Here is a 13,205-nt window from a genome sequence, read left to right on the forward strand (position 1 = left end):
AGCTGTCATCTTAAGTTTGGGACTCTTCTGGACCTTTGTAAGTGTCTGAGATCCGATTTTTATTCCTCTATGTAGCTAGATCTTGAATTTTGTCCCTTTTTCTCCTTATTCTTGGATGTTGAAATGGATAGATCTCATAAATTTTGCAACTTTATGAATCTCCTGGTCAAGGTGACCTTGTAGTGGTTTGGATCTGGTCTTTAGCCAAGTTGTGATGTCATGCATGGAGTTTAGGTCATATTTCTCCTTTTTGACCCATTTTGGGTTTAAGACATACATTGGACATGCATGCCTATAAAGCACCAACCTTTGGGTTAATTTTGATGCTACAATCTCTTATGGTAAGGTTGGGTTTCAGATCTCAAGGATTTTGTGCTTATTGGTTAAGCCCTTGAATCTTCAAGCTTTGTGGAAGGGTTTTTGATCACTTGGAGTAGCCCCAAAGGATAAAGTTGGAAACTGTATCCTTTTTTATAGCATTTGAGTTTAGATCTGAGTCTAGGTGTAACACCGGGTTCATGGTATGATTTTATTTAAGTTTTTATCTTATTTTTGCCACGAACTCGGCGAGTCTGCGTCCCGACTCGCCGAGTAGCAGCAGGGTGGACACGGGATTTGAGCGGTGAACTCGGCGAGTCGATGCATGGACTCGACGAGTCCACCTGTCTGGATGAAACTCTATTTTCAGACATTGCACCCTATTTTACCCATTCTAAAACACCCATTTCGTCCCATTCTCTTCGAGAAGAACTGGAGAGCGAAACCCTAGCCCATTTTGATCCTTGTGAGTGATTTTGGCTTGGTGAAGGAAGTTTGAAGCTTAAGAGAAGAAGGAGGAAGTTGGAGGGTGCAAGGAAGTGTGGTAGATCCGAAATCTACCCTGGGAGAAGCTCCTAACCAGGTAAGAAAGCTCCTTCTTAATCTTTAGTATAATAGATTCCCTTTTTGTCCCTTATATGTGGATTTCAAGACCTTAAACCTCCAAAACTCCGTGTGTTTATGCCCTAGGAGCTTAGATTTATGGTTTGGAACCATTGCATGTCTCAGATTTGGCCAGAATGGGTGAAGAGTCAAAGGGTACTCGGCGAGTGCCAAAGTGCACTCGGCGAGTTCGATGAAGATGGCCTTAGACTCGGCGAGTTGGATAAACAACTCGGCGAGTCCTATGAAGATTTCCTGGTACTCGGCGAGTCGTTCTTCAAACTCGGCGAGTCCCTTGAATATAGCCTTGAACTCGACGAGTTGTTCTTCCAACTCGGCGAGTCATATGATCAGTCACTAGGATAAGAAGGGTTTAAGTGTAGGAGGTCCAACCCTCCGTAGTCGCACGTGGAATTAGCAATTTAACGTGTAGCTATAGTCCCAGAATCTCCAAACCTCCAAGGTTGATGTTCGGATGGAAGATTGGAGCGATTTGTGAGATCTGTTCGTCGGACTCGACGAGCTCCCCCTTGGACTCGGCGAGTCCAGACGCGGGTTTGTTAGTTGTCCCCGTCTAGCGAGTCAGGCTGACTCAGTGAGTGGGAACAGGGACCCGATGAGTCAGAGTCGGGCTAGACACAGAAGGACTCGGCGAGTCGCCATATGGACTCGGCGAGTCCAGTCAATCAGAAGGTTGACTTTGACCAAGGAGTTGACTTTGACCAGTCATTTGACCTTAGGGGTATTTATGAGTACCTAATCCATGTTTACGGATTTATAGCCGGGGGGGGGGGGGGGAACTCACTAAGCTTCGTGCTTACGTTTTATAGTTTTGTTTTCAGGTATCTCTTCAGCTAGGGAAAAGGAGCTGGCGCGGTAGTGGCATATCACACACACTCTTGATTCCGCACTATGGATTTTCTGGGATGTACTCTGAATATTTTACTATGATGTTACCGGTTTTCAGACATAAATTAATATTATGAATGTTTTGTAACGATGTTTTTATGTATTAACCTAATTTAAAAATGAAATTTTTAGTTGGTATTTTTCGGATGTTACAAGTTGGTATCAGAGCCCTGGTTTGAGGGATTCGGACACACCTTCGGGGGTGTCTGGACTCAAATCGAGGGATTAAAAGATTTTTATAAAAAAATGATTTTCTAAAGACTAAGTAAAAGGGGTTTCTAAAAAGAGAAAGGTGTGTGATGTGCGCGACCGGCCGAGCTCAAGTAAGTTTTCCCCAAAGTACCCATACAAATTTACGTTATGATTATCAGTTTCAGTTTCAGTAGAACAGCATGCTAGAATAGGACTAAGGATCTAGGAATGATGCCTTATGTGCCTGCTTTATGTGTTTCGACTTTTTGAGAATTGCATGCTAGTACAGATCAGTCAGTATGATAGCCAGAGTAGTATATACTCGATTATGTGTACTCAATGCCCGAATGCTGCTTGCTTTGTGCTATTAGGAGTTCTAGTCGTCTTTCACTAACTAGTGAACGAATATGCTAAGTTACATATTGCAAGGATTAAATAATTTCAGAAGGTTGGGTCTAGCCCTATTTCGCAGCTCTTGTTTGAGTCCAACCGTTGTAGGGTAGGACCTCTCATTCGAAGAATTATCTAGTCTGAGTAATATGTAATAGTATTCACGAGCTAGTTAGGGAAAGAAAGCAGGGACCTCTTGTGCAGCTGATGGCAGAGAGTGGGATGGCGATTACTTAGGGCAAGCCTAGGGCGAGAGTAGCACGAGAACCGCAGTATTAGTAGAAAGGACTTGGTTGAGTTGAGGCAATTCTTGAGGAAAGTACGGATAGACGTGGAAGGTAGTATGGGCCCGTACTACTGAAAGCGGACGATCCGTACTCGATTCAAAAAGGGCCGAGACGAGACCGGGGACTTGTGATATGAATGTGAGCCTCGTTAGTGGAATATAGTATGATGGTGGTTATGCTATGTTTTGCAGCATGGTGACCACACGACAGGGAGCGGGAGGCTCAGGATCAGGATCGGGTTCGGGTTCAGGGTCCGAAACAGTTGATGAGGGTCTACGCGAGTTCATTGCGTCAGAGATTACCAGGGGCATCCTTGAGTCGACTCCCATCATCTTCGGGTCGATCAAGGAGGGTATTGTAGAGTTGATGGAGGATCGTCTCAGGGCGTTCAGGAGTGATATGGCGGCTAGCCAGTCAGGACCACGAACACTGTCCTTTAAGGACTTCAGGGGCAGTGGTGCATCAGATTTCCATGGGGCGAAGGACCCCATTGCTGCCAGACGATGGATTGCAGACCTTGAGTCTGCACAGCTGATCAGCTTCTGCCCCGAGGGGTCGAAGGTACGATTTGCAGCAGGGTGTCTACGTGACAGAGCTAGAGAATGGTGGGAGTCGGTTTGTGACTCTTTGGGAGCCGCGACCATTGAGGCTATGACATGGCCGGACTTTGTGACACGATTCAGGGCGGAGTTCGCGCCTGCGGTGGAGCTCCAGCAGTTGGCACGGGAGTTCTTGGATATGAGGCAGACGACAGAGACAGTGGCGGAGATCACTGCCAAGTTTCGGGAGAGGGCGTTACTGGTGCCCCAGTATACAGGTGATGAGGATATGAGGAGGACCCGCTACCATGACATGCTGCGAGCCGACATTCGGGAGCATGTCAGTTTTTCAGCTTGCCCTACCCTGGATTCTATGATTGCTAGGGCGAGGGAGAGGGAGATAGATCTGGAGCACATCCGGAAGAGGAAGGCAGAGGAGGGACAGACGATAGGGGCTTCGGGAAAGAAGCCCAAGGGATCAGATGGTAGGTCGAAAGGCCATTCAGGACCGGGCCGCTGCAGGAAGTGCGGCAGGTCGCACGAGGGAGCGTGTAGATTAGGATCGACAGGCTGCTATAGGTGCTGCAAGACGGGACACTTCAGCAGGGATTGTACTGCCCCTGCTCCGGTTATTCAGACATCTGAGTTGCTGTGTTTCCACTGCAACCAGAGGGGCCACAAGAGGGCCAACTGCCCCCAGTTGACAGCAGCAGCGCCAGTACAGGCGCCAGCTCCAGCGACCCTGCGGATTACAGATGGCCGACAGGGCAAGGCAGAGGCTCCGGTGGTGAGGAGCCGGGCATTTCAGCTGATAGCCGAGGAGGCACGCGCTGCACCCGATGTGGTGACGGGATCGTTCCATGTGAACGGTATTCCAGTCCAGGTGTTGTTTGATTCGGGGGCTACTCGATCCTTTGTTTCTCTTGCACTTAGCAAGAAGTTTCCTGAGTCCTCGGGCATGTTGGATTGCCCTTTAGAGGTCGAGATTGCGGACGACCGGTCGGTGCGAGCATCAGAGGTCTTCCGAGATTGTGTGTTAAGGTTGTTCGAAGAGCGGTATTTGGTTGACCTAGTTCCCATTCCATTGCAGGGAAACAAGGTCATTATTGGTATGGATTGGCTGAGTCCCAATGGGGCAGTGATAGATTGCGCGCAACAGTTAGTACGAGTCAGAGCCCTAAGTGGGGGAGAGTTAGTAATTCAGGGTGAGAGATCACAGCGAGGGCCAGCCTTCTGTTCGGCAGCGAGGGCAAGGCGTTACCTTCAGCAGGGTTGCGCAGGATATGTCGCATATGTCATGGACACCCGAGAGGCGGGTAAGGCGACGGTGGGCGATGTGCCCGTAGTACGAGAGTTCGCGGATGTATTCCCCGAGGAGCTGCCTGGGATACCTCCAGAGCGACAGGTGGAGTTCAGGATTGACCTAGTCCCTGGTGCGGCTCCGATAGCCATGGCACCATATCGGTTGGCTCCTCCTGAGATGCAGGAGTTGTCCACACAGCTTCAGGAGCTGTTAGACAAGGGTTTCATTAGACCGAGCAGTTCACCCTGGGGAGCCCCGAATCTGTTTGTGAAGAAGAAGGACGGGTCGCATCGGATGTGTATCGACTATAGGGAGCTGAATAAGGTAACGGTGAAGAACCGCTACCCACTCCCGAGGATTGACGACCTCTTTGACCAGCTTCAGGGAGCATCTTGGTTCTCCAAGATAGATTTGCGTTCAGGGTATCACCAGGTGAGGGTCAGAGAGGAGGATGTACAGAAGACGGCATTTCGGACACGTTATGGCCACTATGAGTTCGTGGTGATGCCTTTCGGGCTCACCAATGCTCCTGCCGCGTTCATGGACCTCATGAACCGCGTGTGTAGACCGATGTTAGACCGGTCGGTGATAGTATTTATAGATGATATCTTGGTTTACTCCAAGACGCGAGAGCAGCATGAGGAGCATTTGCGGGAGGTTTTGGAGACCTTGAGAAGGGAAAACTTGTATGCTAAGTTCTCCAAGTGTGAGTTCTGGTTGTGCGAGGTGCAGTTTCTTGGGCACCTTGTCAACCAGAACGGGATTTCGGTGGATCCGGCCAATGTGGAGGCCGTGATGAGATGGGAGGTTCCGAAATCTCCATCTGAGATTCGGAGTTTCCTGGGATTAGCTGGCTACTATCGGAGATTCATCCAGGATTTCTCCAAGATAGCATTACCCCTGACCAGGTTAACGAGGAAGGCTGTGGTCTTTCGTTGGGGTCCTGAGCAGCAGGCAGCATTTGAGACACTGAGATAGAGATTGTGCGAGGCGCCAATCTTAGCCTTGCCAGAGGGCATGGAGGATTTTGTTGTATACTGCGATGCGTCCATCTCAGGTTTGGGCGCGGTATTGATGCAGAGAGGGCATGTCATCGCCTACGCGTCGAGGCAGCTGAAGCCTCACGAGGCGAACTACCCGACGCACGATTTGGAGTTGGGGGCTGTCGTGTTCGCCCTCAAGATTTGGCGTCATTACCTCTATGGGATTCGCTGCACGATTTACACGGACCACAAGAGTTTGAGGTACCTCATGGACCAGCCAAATCTGAATATGAGGCAGCGTCGGTGGCTTGATGTGGTAAAGGATTATGATTGTGAAATCCTTTATCACCCGGGGAAGGCCAACGTGGTGGCCGATGCGCTTAGCCGCAAGGCGGCGCCAATCAGGGATATTTGCATGCGGATGACAGTGGTGACTCCGCTTTTGGAGCGGATCCGGGAGGCTCAGCAGGAGGCTATGAAGGAGGAACATCGGAAGAGTGAGCGGATTGTGGGACAGGTTTCCTCCTTCGACTATGACAGCAGAGGATTATTGACATTACACCGCAGGGTGTGGGTTCCATATCTCGGAGGCGTGCGCCAGGTTCTGATGGAGGAGGCGCACAAATCCCGATTCTCCATTCATCCAGGGGCAACGAAGATGTATAGGGATCTTCGTCTGGACTATTGGTGGCCCTGCATGAAGCGGGATGTAGCATGGTACGTTGAGCGGTGTCTGACCTGCAGGAAGGTCAAGGCCGAACACCAGAGACCGCACGGCAAGATGCAGCCGTTGGATATCCCGCTGTGGAAATGGGAAGACATCACGATGGATTTCATCACCAAGCTTCCCAGGACCGCACGGGGAGTGGATTCGATATGGGTCATCGTCGATCGATTGACCAAGAGCGCCCACTTTATCCCGATTCAGGAGAGCATCTCGGCCGAGAAATTAGCCGATATCTACGTCAGAGAGGTGGTGGCACGGCACAGGGTGCCAGTTTCAGTGATTTCGGATAGGGATGTGCGGTTCACTTCCAGGTTCTGGAAGAAGTTTCATGACGAGCTGGGTACTCGTCTTCATTTTAGTACAGCCTTTCACCCGCAGACGGATGGCCAGAGCGAGCGGACCATCCAGACTCTGGAGGATATGCTGCGGGCGTGTGTTTTAGACTTCAGTGGTAGCTGGGATACCTATCTTCCTTTAGCCGAGTTCTCATATAACAACAGCTATCACGCGAGTATTGACCGCTCTCCCTTCGAGATGTTGTACGGGAGGAAGTGCAGGACCCCGATATGTTGGGGCGAGGTTGGACAGAGAGTCATGGGGAGCACCGAAGTAGTGCTCAAGACGACAGAGAAGATTCAGCAGGTCCGGAGCAGGCTTCAGACTGCTTAGAGTCGGCAGAAGAGTTATGCCGATAAGCGCCGATCAGACCTGGAGTTCCAGGTCGGGGATATGGTTCTCCTGAAAGTGTCGCCGTGGAAGGGCGTCATCCGATTCAGGAAACGGGGCAAGTTGGGTCCCAGGTATATTGGACCGTTTAGGGTTGCAGCCCGAGTGGGCAAGGTGGCATATCGGCTGGACCTGCCAGCCGAACTCAGTCAGATCCACAACACTTTCCACGTCTCCCAGCTGCGGAAGTGCCTGGTGGACGATTCAGCAGTGGTACCTTTGGAGGACATCCAGATTGATGACGGCCTGAATTATATCGAGCGGCCTGTGGCTATCCTAGACCGGAAGTCGAAGGAACTGAGGAACAAAAGGGTGAGCTGGTGAAGGTGCAATGGCAGCATCGGAAGGGCTCAGAATGGACTTGGGAGCCCGCGGATGAGATGATGGAGCATTATCCGGAGCTGTTCCGAAAGGGAGCGGCAGACTTCGAGGACGAAGTCTAAAATAAGTGGGGGACATTTGTAACACCGGGTTCATGGTATAATTTTATTTAAATTTTTATCTTATTTTTGCCACGAACTCGGCGAGTCTGCGTCCCGACTCGCCGAGTAGCAGCAGGGTGGACACGGGATTTGAGCGGTGAACTCGGCGAGTCGATGTATGGACTCGACGAGTCCACCTGTCTGGATGAAACTCTATTTTCAGACATTGCACCCTATTTTACCCATTCTAAAACACCCATTTCGTCCCCTTCTCTTCCAGAAGAACTGGAGAGCGAAACCCTAGCCCATTTTGATCCTTGTGAGTGATTTTGGCTTGGTGAAGGAAGTTTGAAGCTTAAGAGAAGAAGGAGGAAGTTGGAGGGTGCAAGGAAGTGTGGTAGATCCGAAATCTACCCTGGGAGAAGCTCTTAACCAGGTAAGAAAGCTCCTTCTTAATCTTTAGTATAATAGATTCCCTTTTTGTCCCTTATATGTGGATTTCAAGACCTTAAACCTCCAAAACTCCGTGTGTTTATGCCCTAGGAGCTTAGATTTATGGTTTGGAACCATTGCATGTCTCAGATTTGGCCAGAATGGGTGAAGAGTCGAAGGGTACTCGACGAGTGCCAAAGTGCACTCGGCGAGTTCCATGAAGATGGCCTTAGACTCGGCGAGTTGGATAAACAACTCGGCGAGTCCTATGAAGATTGCCTGGTACTCGGCGAGTCGTTCTTCAAACTCGGCGAGTCCCTTGAATATAGCCTTGAACTCGACGAGTTGTTCTTCCAACTCGGCGAGTCATATGATCAGTCACTAGGATAAGAAGGGTTTAAGTGTAGGAGGTCCAACCCTCCGTAGTCGCACGTGGAATTAGCAATTTAACGTGTAGCTATAGTCCCAGAATCTCCAAACCTCCAAGACTGATGTTCGGATGGAAGATTGGAGCGATTTGTGAGATCTGTTCGTCGGACTCGGCGAGCTCCCCCTTGGACTCGGCGAGTCCAGTCGCGGGTGTGTTAGTTGTCCCCGTCTAGCGAGTCAGGCTGACTTAGTGAGTGGGAACAGGGACCCGATGAGTCAGAGTCGGGCTAGACACAGAAGGACTCGGCGAGTCCAGTCAATCAGAAGGTTGACTTTGACCAAGGAGTTGACTTTGACCAGTCATTTGACCTTAGGGGTATTTATGAGTACCTAATCCATGTTTACGGATTTATAGCCGGGGGGGGGGGGGGGGGGAACTCACTAAGCTTCGTGCTTACGTTTTATAGTTTTGTTTTCAGGTATCTCTTCAGCTAGGGAAAAGGAGCTGGCGCAGTAGTGGCATATCACACACACTCTTGATTCCGCACTATGGATTTTCTAGGATGTACTCTGAATATTTTACTATGATGTTACCGGTTTTCAGACATAAATTAATATTATGAATGTTTTGTAACGATGTTTTTATGTATTAACCTAATTTAAAAATGAAATTTTTAAATGGTATTTTTCGGATGTTACACTTGGAGTCCTTGGAATCGTAGGAACAGCTGAATGTATTAAGCTCGAGCAAACACGACGAGTTTGCAAGCCAACACGGCGTGTTGGCTGGGGTTTTCCCGACCATCTGATTGCTATGAAAACATGACGTGTTTATTGGTGCACTCGACATGTTTGGTTAACATGGATTGTTGACCTTGACTGCTGACTTTGAATTTTGAGGGCATTTTGGGTATTTCGGGATTTTGATGGAATGTTCACTTGGTGGATGTAGGTTTTGAGTAGGGATCTGAGATTCGGAGTCAGACCTTATCAGTTCTGTCCAGCGTGTGAGGTGAGTTTCCTTACTGTGGTGGAGATAAGAGTGGTTTAAGAAGCATTTAAGGCTAAAGGTGAGGGTATGGTGGTTTTTCACGGAGGTATAAGGTGAGATATGTTGGTGGACAAAGGGTGATGGTAAGATGGTGAGGGGTGTTCCCCTATCCAGACCAGTCAATCTCATTCTCTATATTTGAATGGTGGACACAAAAAGGTTCAGTCTCACTCCTTCTTTCCTTAAAAACACAAGTCAAACATCCCTTTTTTGTGTATGGTCTTTTCACGCAGGCAAGAATAGGAGATCAGGGCTATCCTTTTTTGACTGCATGTTACCATGTCCATTGAATTTCAAATGTAGACTTTTAGCAAAATAGATTGCACCATCTTATGGATGTAACCTTGAAAATGGTGTCAAACTAAAATATTTTGGTTGTTTGATCATTTTTCCTTAAGACCTTCATATCTTTTCTCATTGATCAAACATTATTGCTAATTGGGTTCACAATGACCTCATATGATTTTTAAATAACTGTAGTAAGAGTCTATTTATTTTTTATAAATGACTTCGATTTCGTTTTTATTTTCTACTATTGATTATTTGGTTCAATTTTTTTGCAGAAGGTTTTAGAGGTGGTGGTGTGTGGCGGTAATACTAGGTAAGAACCCAAAAATTGATTTATGTTTTCTAGAAGAAGGTTTTGAGTTCTTGCACTTTTAGATTTTCTATATTGGTTCTAGATTTCATTTGGTTCTTCACTCTCAAAGTCGATATGATCACATGAAGCAACATACTTGAAACCTCTCCATCTGTTACATGTTTATTGATTTTTTGAATTTTAGTCAATACCTCTTCCACTTTCAATTTGCAAGTTCTGTAGGTGGTAAGTTCACATGCATGTTTCCACTGAAGAGTTCCTGGTAGAGCGTGAACCTATGCTTCAATTCATGTTTCTTACAAGTAAGCTCATGGCAGGTCACACTAACAAAGATACTGTTTTTTTTAAATAATTTTCTAACAAATATTAGTATTAATTTTTACTTTTTTATAATTTCAATAACTAATTGTAGGTGCAAGTCGTTTGGTCAAACATCTACATGTAACAGGAATCCCAACGTACATTGCAACAGGGTAATATAAAACTTTATACGATCTTCAAAATATAAAAAAACAATTAAGATTTCAAGAATCGTTCGTTATTTTTATGTGATTTTTTGAGTTATAAAATGCACTTTGAATTGAAAATACAAAGATACCATGAAATAATTTCGAATGGTTGTTATATGTCAGTTTGCGTTTATTTTTTATGATATACCACACAAAATAAAGTAGAGTAAGTTACTATTTCATGCAAATATTTTGTGACATCCCCAAATTCACGGTCATATAAAAAAAATTTAGTTATGCTTATTTAAAAATCAGAGTATTCTTTTTGAAGAATTATATTGGGTAATTTGTTCCCAGAAAAACATGATAATAATATTATCAAAGAATTTCTTAAGAAATGTATTTTGCTTATATTAAAACTTTGGGATGTCATCCTCAATATATAAACATAAGCATAAACAGACCTTACATTCATTTACACTAGTGATTTACATCTCCTTTAATCTCTCAGTGTAATGTAGCTTCGTATTGATACTTGTGATACAAATAAACTGAGTGGGTCAGGTTGGGAAACATGGTGAGTACATAGAGTTTTCAACCCACAATAATAAAGTTATTATGTTTCATCATTAAACAATTAACCTAATTACCCATCCCCATTGTCTTCTTTAATTCTTAAGGATCTACTCTAAGAATCATCTATCACTCACTCATTCATTCCTAAGGAATAGGCATGAAGTCCAACGTTGCCAGGGTTTATATAACATGCACTAAGTCCATAGCTGCCGATGTTATCTGTTAGGCACTAAGTCTATAGATGTCATGGTTTATCTCTTTTATTGACAGTATTATTTTAGGGAGTCCACCCATAATACATGTCAATGGGTTTTTAGAGTACATCTGATGAACATATTGTTCACAACACCTACAGGTTGCGAGCATGCTAGTGTTCCACTGGACTGTCTAGAATAGTCCGTGGTTGTCATCTATACTCTGCTAGATGACTGGGCCATCGCTTGGGTCATCTCTTCTCATCATCTTTCACCTCTCATCATCTACATCATCTTTCATCTCTCATCACACATCTCATCTTTCATCTCATCTCATCTTTAATCTACCCATTTTTACCCATCATAATTATAGGTATAAAATACGTATATAGTTTAAATCGAATAAAACATGTATATTTTGTTCATCCAGCATAGATATCAAGAACATAGATAATATGCACACATAGCACGTAATTTATATTAAATACTTCATATCTATGTGTAAGATGAAAGTAACTATGCATTCACTTGTTAAAGTGATGATTCCAAACTCGGGAAGCACTTCGCTTCTAACAATTCTATTTTCCTTTGACGAAACCTAGTATCATTACCGCTAGATTTTACTCTAATATTTATCGCGACTATTTACGAGCGATATTGTTTTATAAGTGTTAAACAATACTTTTCAACCACTATGTATAGACAGGGGCCAAACATGAAACACTGGAGAACATGACCATTTTGGCATTATAGCACTTCTAGAATCCAACAACCCTATGCGGCCCTTCAAACTAGATTCTCCGTACCGCGAGTAGTTAAAAGATATTATAATAACACTTTGTATATATTATATTTTATAATATATATATATATATATATATATATATATATATATATATATTGTTTATAAGTTCATAATAACGATATTGAACTTAAACATAAGTTATACTTAAAGTAGGGTAAGCATAACTCACTTACTAGGAGGTTTGGCTAGGAACCGGGCTCTGCGGGGGCAGAACTTCCGAGCCCAAAGCTCTTCTTCTCGGAGCCTTCTGGTGCTCCGGGACTCGCCTCTAGCAATGGGGAAGTGATAGGGAATGGGAGGGGCTAAGAGGGGCGTTTGAGAGAGAAAGAATGGGAAAGGTGTGTGTAAGGGTCAAATATGATGTAATTAGTCGAAGGGGGTTTTGTACTCTTCGTATGTTCTGTAATCTATTTTACTAAGGCGCTTTTATACGAAGCTTAAGTGTCTATGCCTTAGTATATTTTTTGTACGCTTTCTGATTCCTATAAATAGGGATATTTACTAGAGTTAGATAAGAGTTTTTACAGACCTGTCTTTGTACTCTGTAAACATTCGAAAGCGTAATAGAGCTGAAACAAGATCATATTTACATCCGTTGTTCAATCTCGCATTCTTAATTCAATTTTAACCCTGATTCATTTTATACTCGATTCATTGATTCATCAATTGGGATCAGAGCAGGAATCACATATGTGATCTGATTTTCACCTATTCAAAACGTTTTTGAATCAACTTTTTGGTTCAAAAGTTTCCGCACTTTTTGATAGTGTAAAATTTGTCTAGATTTTAGTTTGTGATTCGATTCTGCATTTGAATTGTTGAATCGAGTGTTCTTCTTGTAATTCTGATTTGATTCAGCTAGTTTGTTTTCAAATTTCCAAATTTTCTTCAAAATTCTCAAAATCATATTCCGTACAACAATGACGAGCTTCAATCTCAATTCGATGACCTCGTTTTCTCATCTGTTAGGATCATCGACCAAAATTCCAATGCTAATCCCTGAATACTATGATCAGTGGGCTGATCGTATGCAGGATTATCTGAATGGTCTTGATGAAGAATTATGGTCATGTATCACTGGAAATGTCAATGCTCCGGTGAATGTTCAAGCAATTGGATCATCTTCTGCAAGTTCTAGTGTTGAAAATTAAACTGATCGTCTGAAAAAACTGGGGAAGAGATGTATGAGGGAATTGCGAGGAGCTTTACCTCCAGTTGTGTACAATTACGTAAGGAGTTGTACAACTGCTAAGGAGATCTGGAACAATCTGAAAGAAAAGTTTCAAGGAAGCGAGAAGACGAAAATCAATCCAGTCAAACAGTGCTTGG

This window comes from Lactuca virosa, chromosome 4, assembly GCF_052849685.1.
Source record: "Lactuca virosa cultivar CGN04683 chromosome 4, Lactuca_virosa_CGN04683_v6, whole genome shotgun sequence".
Taxonomy (NCBI): domain Eukaryota; kingdom Viridiplantae; phylum Streptophyta; class Magnoliopsida; order Asterales; family Asteraceae; genus Lactuca; species Lactuca virosa.